Below are 11634 nucleotides of genomic sequence, written 5' to 3' on the forward strand. Positions count from 1 at the left end.
GGTTCCCTTTAATCTACATTCTCTAGGTGATCAAATCCTTGCAACATACTTAAACAAACAAACAAACAAACAAACAAAAACCGTGGGCAGGGTGCAGTGGCTCATGATCGTAATTTCCGCACTTTGGGAGACCGAGTTGGTAGGATCACTTGAGATCTGGAGTTTGAGCCTGGCCAACATGGTGAAACCCCAATTCTACTAAAGAAATACAAGGATTAGCTGGGTGTGGTGGTACACACCTGTATTCCCAGATACTCAGGAGGCTGAGGCAGAAGAATCACTTGAACCTGGGAAGTGGAGGCTACAGTGAGCCAAGATCGTGCCACTGCACTCCAGCCTGGGCAACAGTGAGATTCCATCTTGAAAACAAAAAACAAAAAACAAAAAAAAACTTCAATAATTTTGAAAAATAGAATATATAGAGTAGCTAGAAATAGAATATGTGGGTGGGGGTGGCAGCTCACACCTGTAATTCCAGTATTTTGGGAGGCCAAGGTGATCCCTGCCTCAAGGAATCCCTTGAGTCCAGGGGTTCCAGGTTATAGTGAGATATAATCACACCACTGCACTCCAGTTGGTGACAGAGCAAGACCCTGTCCCTTATAAACAACAACAAAAAAGATAGAATATAGAAAAGAACAAACATAGTACGTATTTCCATAACATGAAGAGTTCATTCATGTTAGTATTTTGTCATATTTATGTTCTATCTTTAGTGTATAAAATTTAAAATTATGCGCTCTCTCTCTCTCTCTCTCTCTCTCTATATATATATATATATAAAACACACACGCTCCCTTTGTTCCTTCTATACTCCCAGTCCTACCATAATGAAGTTTTTGAAAGTGCCTACTGACTGCCTGGTATGATTTTCTGAGTGATGTTCTTTCTGAATGGATAGCCTGAGGGACCAGCCATCTCCAGATTCATAAGTCTTTACCCAAACAAGGTAAACATTTCATTCAGGTTAAGGCCAAACTGACATTTTCTCCATTAATTGGAACAACATTTCTTATGCACCTATTATATGCCAGACATTTTTTAACTGGGAGCAAAACTGTAGCTCCAGGCCTAGACATTAGTTTTTCAAAATGAAAATCCAGGTGAGTGAGTTAAGTCAGTCCTCATACTTGAGGTGACATTCCAGATATGTCTCACAAATGCTAATGGATAACTCACTTCTCCTATAAAAACAAATCCTAAAAGCCAGGTGTGATGACATGCACCTGTAGTTCCAACTACTCAGCTACTCGAGAGGCTGAGGTGGGAGAATCACTTGAGCCCAGGAATTCCATGTCAGCTTGGACAACATAACAAGAGCCCGTTTCTAATAAAATAAAATAAACCCCAAGTCTCATGGTGGCATTGGAATTATTTGCAGATAACTCAGTCCATTTGGCTTTCAAAGTAGGTCTCAGCAAAGGAAGACGTAAGCTACTGGTTTAGGATTAGAGCTGGGAATCACACTGGTCTGGACACTTGGTTTGCCAAGTGTCCTGGTAGTGGAGAATTCTGTGACTGGCAAATGCTGAGGAGGCAAAGGAGTGAAAGTCTTGAGTCCTGAGAGAGACAACCCTTGGGTTCTTTAGGCACTAGGCAGTGGCCCAAGGGACTGGGATCTTACGTAAATGGCAGAGCACCCCAGGAGCCTCAGGTATGCTTATCAGCTCATCTAATGGAGCCAAGGAGACAATCTGTTTAGATAACAGGTTGCAAGATAATGGACTCTGCTGGGAATGGCATGTTCCCTCCTGGGGGGTAACCCTTAGATCTTGGAATGTGGCTGAGAGCATGGTGCTCCTGCAGAGGTCTGAAAAACAACTGTGGAGTGTCTCACATGGTCTTCATTATGGCCTGAAAGTGTTCTCTCTCTCCATTGCCCACCTCCCCCAACCCATCTACTCTAAAAGCAAAATATATATATATTTTAAATATTTTGGAGCCACCCACTAAATAGTAATTATAGATGATAGGAACTAATTACACTATTATCTATCACATTTTAAGTGCTTCTGGATGGCCAGACCCAGTGTCAGGTTGCTCTGATGACCCTGAGAATCCAGAGGAGGGGTCTCCATGTGACAGATGAGACCTGCACAGGTAGAGAACTTCATTCTTTCATTCACTTGCTCACTATTCAGAAAATGTTTATTGAGCCTTTTCTATATTCTAAGAAACTGTGCTGGTGCCTCAAAGAGTTCATAGGTTCCCACAACTGACAAGGGGAAGTGATATAACTAAAAGTTGCCTTTGATTTGATTTGATTGAAATTGGTGGAGAAGAGTGGCCTCTAGAGAGGAAATGCTGTGGCACTGGGTTTCCGCGCAAGTCAAAAGAAAAACATCTCCTTAAACAAACTCTGGGGTGGAAGGAGGTGGGATGGGGAATATATGGAGCTAAATGTATTTTTGGGACATGCAAAGGAGAAATAAAACAAAACCAAAAAGCCCAACTTAGTACTTATTTTTCTGGCGTTCTTTCCTTGGTCTCTTTCCTAGCACCTTGTGCTAACCTCTATCTTAGAACGGTACTTGTAAAATACTTACTTGTCTGTTTTCAACAAACTGCAAACAGATTGTAGTCAGACTCCTTACAGGTAGAGGATATTTTATTTAACTTTTTTTCTTTAGCACCTGAAGCATTTAAAAAAGCTCTTTTAATGTGAATGACATGAATGACTGAATGAATAAATGGATGGATGAATAAATGGTTGGAAATCTCTTTTAATTTAAATAAAACAAATGGATGACTGACTGAATGAATACATGAATGGAAGCATGGATGGATGGATGGATGGGTGGATGGATGGATGGATGAATGGATGGATAGAGGGATGGATGGATGGATGGATGGATGAATGGGTGGATGGATGGATGGATGGATGGATGGATGGATGGATGGATGAATGGATGGATGGATGGATGGATGGATGGATGGATGAATGGATGGACAGATAGAGGGATGGATTTCTTTTGGGTGATTCTCCTATACACATAAGAACAGACATACAGATTCACACAGAGAACAAAATCACACAAATGTATATATATTCCCAGAGAAACACACATATGAAGACAATGTTCTCATTACCAAAGCCCTCCTTTCTCTTGGCCTAGGCATCTTATGTGGCCACCTCACCTATCCCCATTCATCTCCTAAGCTCAATTCTATCAACTAAGCCCCCTCCACCACCACCACCACCATTCTAACCTCCCTCTCTCAACTGACACAGGTAATGGTGAGCTGACAAGTTGATCTAACAGTATGCCTGGAAGACCAGGGAAGCTTCCAGAAGTCCTGGCTTTTTGGCTCTCTACGGCTGTAGAAGGGATTTGTCCCACCTATGTTGTCTGTTAAGACAGGTTCTTATTTGGGGCAATTTAAACCTGGGCAGGAGAAAGGGAGGCAAGCTCCTGAAAGTGATATTCAGATAGGATGAAGACGTGAAGACTACTGAGTTTCCTCAAAGTCCAGGCCCTCTTAGGTGTGAAGGAAGCAGAGAGGAACTAACTTTATAGAATGTCTTTGATGTCCCAAACATTCTGCTAGATGTTTAAGTGAGATGGCTCATCTAATCACCATGAAAATGAAAGTTTCCACAGAGGTGCTATTATTCTCATTTTGCAAATGAGGAAGCTGAGGCTGAGAATGAAAAGGGACTTGGCCAAAGTAATAGCTAAGAAGTGACTACCACCGGCTTAGGAACTATTCAGACTCCTGATACTGAGGCCAACAGACACATTTCATTTCTTTCTTCCAGGCCGTATTCTTTCACTGAATATTTACCAAGAGTCTACTAGATATACAAAGTACTATTCCTAGTATTACTGAAAACCCAAACATGGCATAGAACCAGTCTTTGTCTTTAAGACATGTATATTAGGCCAGGCACAGTGGCTCATGCATGTAATCCCAGCACTTTGAGAGATCAAAGCGGGAAGATCATTTGAGGTCAGGAGTTCAAGACCAGCCTGGCCAACATGGTGAAACCCTGTCTCTACTAAGAATACAAAAATTAGTCAGGTGTGGTGGTGGGTGCCTATAATCCTAGCTACTCAGAGGCTGAGGCAAGAGAATTGCTTGAGCTCAGGAGGCAGAGGTTTCAGTGAGCCAAGACTGCGCCATGGCACTCCAGTCTGAGTGACAGAATGAGACCCCATCTCAAAAAAAAAAAAAAAAAAAAAAAAAAAAAAAGTAGGCCGGGAGCAGTGGCTCACACTTGCAATCCCAGCACTTTGGGAGGCCAAAGTGGGCAGATCATGAGGTCAGGAGATGAAGACCATCCTGGCCAACATGATGAAACTCCATCTCTACTAAAAATACAAAAAATTAGTTGGGCATGGTGGTGTGTGCCTATAATCCCAACTACTTGGGAGGCTGAGGCGGAAGAATCGCTTGAACCAGGGAGTCAGAGGTTGCAGTGAGCCAAGATCGTGCTACTGCACTGCAGCCTGGCAACAAAACAAAACTCTGTTTAAAAAAAAAAAAAAACATATATATATATACACACACACACACACACACATATATATTAGAATATGACAGAGGAAACAAATGATACATTGTCGTAAGATATATGAGGGAAATGCTCTAAAAGAGATATCAGCAAATTTCTCAGAAGGTTGGAGGAAGGACAGAACACTTCCTATTGAAGGAAAAATGCAGCATTGAGCTGGGTCTTGAAGGGTGAGTCTTACTTTCCCAGAAGGAGATGATGCTGTTGGAGAGAAAAAAGCTTTTTCTCTACCATCGCTTTTTCTCTACCGTCTTATGGTTAGTGCTTGAGGGTCTGCATATTAAACTGACAAAAGACAGATTCGCAAGCCAAAAGACAGGTTTTTGTTCACATATATCAATTGTATGTGGGCATTCATAACCACTCAAGGAGGCAGTTGTTAATAGAATTTGGAGCGTGTATACTATCTTAACAGTAGAAGAAGGGTACTTATGGGAAAACAAATGACTTTTAGGAAAGATAAATGGACCCTTAGGAGTGTTGGGCTCAGAACATGATACCCCAAAGTATGGCACCTTGGCATGCTGAGTACTTTGAACTGAAGGACATTGGAAGGACCTCAGAAACAGGGTTTCTCTGACCTCTTCCTACCCTCCTATCTCCTGTCGTTTTTCCTTCCCCTAAGTAAGTGGGTCATAGAAACCAGAATTCCTCTTCCCCAAGGTGGGTCGTAGAAACCAGAACTCCTCTTCCTCCAAGCACGCCATAAAACCTAGAAAGGCCACTCTTCTCCTTCTGCCTTGAAGAATCTCATTCCAGAGGAGTCCAGTCCCATACCCAGGAGGAAAGAATGTTACATAGGGTGGCCGAGAAGAATCTGAACAGAAAGGCAGGCCTGCCTGGGTTTCCCCTGTCTGTCTATTAGCATTAGATCATACCTTTTTGTCTGATCACGTTTCTATATGACTGTCAGTTCTTCATCAAACCTAAGCATAAAAATAGACAATTTTCCCTGGGTCTTTGGCTTTTTATGTCTCAAGGCTCCCGTGTCACATAAAACTTTGGTTAAATATATTTGTCATGCTTTTCTCTTGTTTTCTTGTCTTTTGTAATAGGAGTGTTGGCCATGATCCTTTCGATGGGTAAGGAAAGGTATTACACCTTTCCTCTTCTACAGGAGGATAGATGGGAGACACCATAGTTGTGTGACAATGTCTGTTTGTTTGGGTAGGGAGCTGATGTCTAGTGTCTGAGAAGAGAGTCAGTCTTCCCTGGTTGCTACCAAAGAGGGGATTTACAATGACAGTTTCGTTATCTTGACTTCTAATGGGAGGCTCTGCTCTTAGGCAGATAATGAAGGAAAAAAAGCATATTCTCAAATGTTTTTAACTCAAAACAACTTTTATGCCACAATAAAATGTTTTAGACTCCCTTAATACAGAGAAGGGCAAAAATGTCTGAATACTTATTACTACTTTGTGAACATGATGCCAGGAATATCTCTTACCTTATATGAAGCAGGATGTTTTGACAGGGCTCTTTTGACTCCCTAGCATTTAGAGATCTGAAAAAGCAACCATTACGTTTATAGCTCCTTCTTCTTCCAGTCATTATCATTGTCATCATTATCATCATTGTAGGGAAAGAAAGAGGGTGATCTCTTTCCTCCATATCACAAGCTATCACCCTTATAATGAAAGGTTAACAAGAGAAAAGCATAATACAATTATTTAAACCTGGCCAGGCGCGGTGACCCAGCACTTTGGGAGGCCGAGGCAGGTGGATCACCTGAGGTCAGAAGTTCAAGAACAGACTGGCTAACACGGTGCAACCCCATCTCTACTAAAAATACACAAAATTAGCCGGGCATGGTGGCACAGTGCATGTAATCCCAGTTACTCAGGAGGCAGGAGAATCGCTTGAACCCCGGAGGCAGAGGTTGTAGTGAGCAGAGATTGCGCCACTATATTCCAGCCTGACAACAGAGCAAGACTTTGTCTCAAAAACAAAAATAATAATAAATAAAATAATTTAATTCTAATTTTACATGACACAGGAGCCTTCAGAATGAAGACCAAAAGAGAAAAGGAAAACTGTTCATTTTTATATTTAGGTTATAAGAAGTGGGAACAGCTGTGTAGAAATGTGATTGGACAAAATGTGTATGAACTGATGGCAATAGACAGAGCGGGGAAACCCAGCAAGGGCTATCGATTCAGATTCTTCTTAGCCTTACTGTGCAGCATTCATTCCTTCTGCATACAGGGCAGAATTCTTTCTGGCTGGGAGTCTTATGACCTACAATCTAACAAGAAGGGCTGAAGAGATTTTTTATGGCTAGTTCTTACACAAAAAGGTGGGGGAAGGTTAGAGTAATATTTTTAGGTATTATGGCTGGCTTTGGGGAAAAGGGGTTTTTGTGTCTATGACCCGCCTTGGGGAAGAGGAATATAGTTTCTATGGCTTACCTTGGGGAGAATGACAGAAGAGACACAGAAGGACAGGAGAAGGTCAGAGATGAACCTTCCTTCTGAGCCTTTATTTTGGGGTATGATATCTGAACCCTAGCGACATCATCATCATCATCATCATCATCATCATCTCATGCTCACTCTTCCTTGAGCCTGAGGTCAGAGGTAAACTGTTTGAAGAATTGATATGAAGGTCAGCACTGGGGTGGTAAATGATAATTGACACATTACTTGATTTTTATATTAAAAATCTAAAAATTGGTCTTTTTTGGAGGGCCACGTGGAACTACGTGTTGTGTCGGGAGTTTTTAGGAGTCAACACCGTGGCGGAAGACATGGAGACCAAATCAAGAACTATAGGACTGCCCCTTATGGCAGCAACTTCCTCAGCCAGAACTAGACCAGGAACTACTGGTAGACCTACCTGGACTTCCAGTGCTGCCAGAAGGCAATGACTGCTAAAGGGGTTGATGTCTCTGTGTGTGAATGGTACTTGTGGACAAGACTCTCTGCCCTATATTCTGGGTCTTAGCCTGAGACAAGTACCAGGCAGAAGGCATGTTTCCTGGGAAGATCTGAGCTTGCTCCACCCCACCTCTCCTCTGTCCTTTGTTCTTCTCCCAGGGTGGTAAAGAGGGACCTGAGTACATAGTGATCCCTATCCTGGGACCCTGAATCATGACTTAACTAGCAATAATAACTCATTGAAAGCTATGTGTGATGGCATGTACCTGTAGTTCCAGCTACTTGGGAGGCTGAGGCAGGAGGATGGCTTGAGCCCAGGAATTCGAGTCCATAATGCACAATAATTACGCCTGTAAATAGTCACTGTACTCCAGCCTGGGCAACATAGAGAGACCCTTTTTCTAAAACAAACAAACAAAACAAAAAACAACAAAGATACTCATTGAAAATGTGTAAAAAAATATCTAAAAGTTTAGTTTTTTTTTTTTTTAAGGTCATAGAATAGGAGTAAATGCTAAATGTCTCTGGCATTACAAATCCTCATATACCTACCTTATAGGCCATGAGGAAATGTCTTTTTGTCTTCTAGAGGTTCTGACCTCAATGCATCATGTCCAGCAAGAATGACAGGGTCACTTGAAATAAAATTCTTAGAGGAATGAATCTGAGGTCTATAACCTGGATAGCTTTATTTTAAACAAATACAAATAGGTGATTGGATATAAGAATGAATTTCTGATTTCTTATTTCCAGAAGCTGCGATCTTGGCCTGCAAATCTCAAGCTATAAAGTAGAATGATGAATTTTCTGAGAAGAAACACAGGTATAGATTTAACTCTTGGAAAATGAGGGCAGAAACACATCAAAAGGGGACCCCTGGAGTGAGAAGCATTAAAGATGAATTCTTTCTAGAACTAAAACAGCCTGGAATTTTGACACATTCTGCAACTGACACCCAGTGAGTCCTCAGGGTATGGAAACAATACTTAAAATTTTTTTTAGTGTCTTAGACTTATTTGAGGAAAAGAAGGAAGGTGTAATTATTGCAATAAAACTTTTTTAAAGGTTTAATAAACTCTTAATAACTTAGCCTAGTCAAAGTTCTGAAAATTATTGCTTCAAAAATTATAACCATTATAAATATAATTTTTGATAATATTTTTATGACTTCTGAGAAGTTCACAGGGATTTCATTTGAAACAATAATATCCACCACTTAGTATGTTCACCGATGACTTGCAAATTGGCAAGTCTCTAAAAAACAGGCTAGTGCTTGAAAATATGTTTTGCAGATTAATCTTTTTCCCAACATGAATTTGCAATGCAAGTCCTTTCTTATAATAGTGCAAAATGAAGAAAACAGATATTTTAAAAGAAAATGAAATTTTTAAATGAAATAAAAATATGCAGTAGGACCATTGACTGCTAGTCTCTAGGATGTATTTGTGGAAATTTGAAGAAAGCCCTTTTTCTTTAGGATGTATCTAGGATGTAACTAGTGACAGGGTTCAGGACATGATACCCCAAAATATAGCACCTTGGCATTTGAGAAAACAGCAGAAACAGGAAGCCCACCCTCACCTTCCTCTGGCCTTTCTCCCCTGAAGAAGGTTCTCTCTGTCTTTATTTCTTCTTCCCTGAACACTCTCATGTGATAGGTGTCCACTCCTATGCCCCCAGAGAGAAAGAATGTCATCAGGGGACACCAAAAAGAAACTGAACAAACCGACCTTGCTATATTCCTCCCAGTTTATTGCCATTAGATCACACCCTTTTGTCCTCCAATCATACTTCTGCATAATTGTCCACAAAAAGACACAAACAAATTCCCTCATTTCTTTGAGTCCTCATTTACAAAGGCTTCTGTGTCACATAAAACTCATACTAAATACATTTATATGCCTTTCTCTTATTACTCTGTCTTTGTTATAGGGGTCTTAGCCATGAATCTTGGGATGGGTAAGGAAAAGATGTCACGTTTTCTGCCCTACAATAGCAAGGCCACAGAGAATACAGCTTGACAAGAGGAACATGGGGTGGGTTTTAGCCCTTACCCACTTTCTACTGGACACTCTTGTGTGTGATACAACCTGCCCAAGATTATTGTATGTCTGCCCTGCAGAATGACATGAAAATGTGTTGCCATTTGTGTTAATACACACACACTCTCTCTCTCATGCGGCAGAGAATACACAAGGAATTGGCAACACTGGGAGCCTCTGGGGAGGAGAACTGGGTGAGAAGGGTGGGAAAGAGACATTTCCTTGCATAACCTTTGCATTGGTGCTTTTTGAATTGTGTAATTGTTGTACATACATATTACTTATTTAAAATAAAATAAAATAAGCCAGGTGTGGTGGCACATGCCTGTGGTTCCAGCTACTCAGAAAGCTGAGATGGGAGGATCCCTTGAGCTCAGGAGTTTGCGGCTGCAGTGAGCCAAGATTTTGCCATTGCACTCCAGCCTGGGTCACAGAGTGAACCTCTATATATTAGAAAAAAAAAAAAAAAAGTACAGGAGCTTTTGTTTAGAAGTAGAGAATAAAGAAAACACACACTTGAATCTTAAGAAGCACAGTGTGCTGTAAGGAGTAACAACAGTACTTCAACTACAGGGCCTGAATCACATTCAGTAAACAGACATTGGAGGCCTGAGGAGATATTTCAAGTGGGGAGAGAATGGGGAGTCAAGGGCCAGAGGTCAGCAAGGGCACTCTGAGAACTCACTAGGCCTGTTTGGCTGCATTGTGGGTCTGTGCAGGGCGGGATGGTAGATAAAGTTGGTAGGAGTCTGGAACCACAACATGGAACGCCTAAGTTTCTAGGCTGAGGTGTATAAAGTTTGCACAGTAGATAAAAAAAATGAAAGACTTTTAGCTGGAGATGGCATCTGATCTCTTCTCTAACAAATTTAGGTATTATAGGCTTTCTTGGGGAAAAAAAAAGTTTTTACAAATAAAAAGTTTTTATTACATTAGCAAACACCAGCAATATTATTTCTGAGATTTATTCTTTTAAAAATACTTTTTTCTCAATTTTTTTACACTAAGTAGAAACGGGAGTAATCAATTAAATTTTATTGTTGACTTTGAAATGCAGTAGAAACCAGAAAGGTTTTAGAGACAGGGACCGCCTCTGTCACCCAGGCTAGTATGCAGTGGCAGGTTCATTGCTCACTGCAGCCTTTCATTCCCGGGACTCAAGCAGTTCTCCAGCCTCAGCCTCCCAAGAAGCTAGGACTATAAGTGTGCAATATCTTGCCAAGCTAACTTTATTTTTATATTTTGTAGAGACAAGATTTCACTATGTTGCCCAGGCTGGTCTTGAGCTCCTGGCCTCAAGCAAGCCTCCTGTCTTGGTCTCCTAAAGTGCTGGGATTACAGATGTGAGCCACCATACTTGGCTCCAAAAAGTTTTATTCCCAACTCTGACAAGCAAGAAAACTCCAATAAAACAAAATAAATAAGATCAGGAAAAGAGAACCTAGTAATGACAAAAAATGTCGAAACCAGAAAATATGATTCTTTACAAGTCAGGATTTGAGTGATTATTATGGAAATAAAAATAGACTTCCAAATCTGAGATTATGAATTTCTGTCTAGTAGGAGTTTCTTTCTTCTCTTTAAACCTTTGAATGTATTAATTTAAAATTTCATGTGCATAAATGCTTTTTATAGATTATTTTCAGTAAATGAACTGTGTGTATCATATACAGATCTGGAGGAATAGAAAGTGTATTTAAATTAAAATGAGAAGCTTAAATTGGATAGATGTGAATGAAATGCTGCATAGAAGGTATCCATAGAAACCACTTAAAATAAAGAGAAATGTTAATTCTCTTTGTAAATTGAGCTCCCAGAATCAAAATGAGCTTGAGACATTAATGTAGGTGGGATACTCTTTGGCCTTATCTATACGAAACACACTAATTGACAATTATATTTTTTGGCCATGGTCTCAGCTGATAGTCACAACCAATTTGTAGCCACAGAGTTGATAGGATTCAGCTAGTAAAATTGCTAAGCTATATTGGTCCAACTTGTTGATTTAATCAGGTGTGTGATCAGAGATTCATGACTGTAGTGTCCCAACCTTTTGGCAGTTTCTTGACAACACAAAAAAATTAAATTTTAGCTACCATCTAATAGTGATTATAAAGTAATTGGTGGACACCACTAAACATCATTCATAAAAGAAAAAATTTTCCTTTGTAAACTTCCCAAGAAAAGTTTCCATTTTCCA

Source organism: Theropithecus gelada, chromosome 1 (assembly GCF_003255815.1).
Source record: "Theropithecus gelada isolate Dixy chromosome 1, Tgel_1.0, whole genome shotgun sequence".
In the NCBI taxonomy this organism is placed as follows: Eukaryota; Metazoa; Chordata; class Mammalia; order Primates; family Cercopithecidae; genus Theropithecus; species Theropithecus gelada.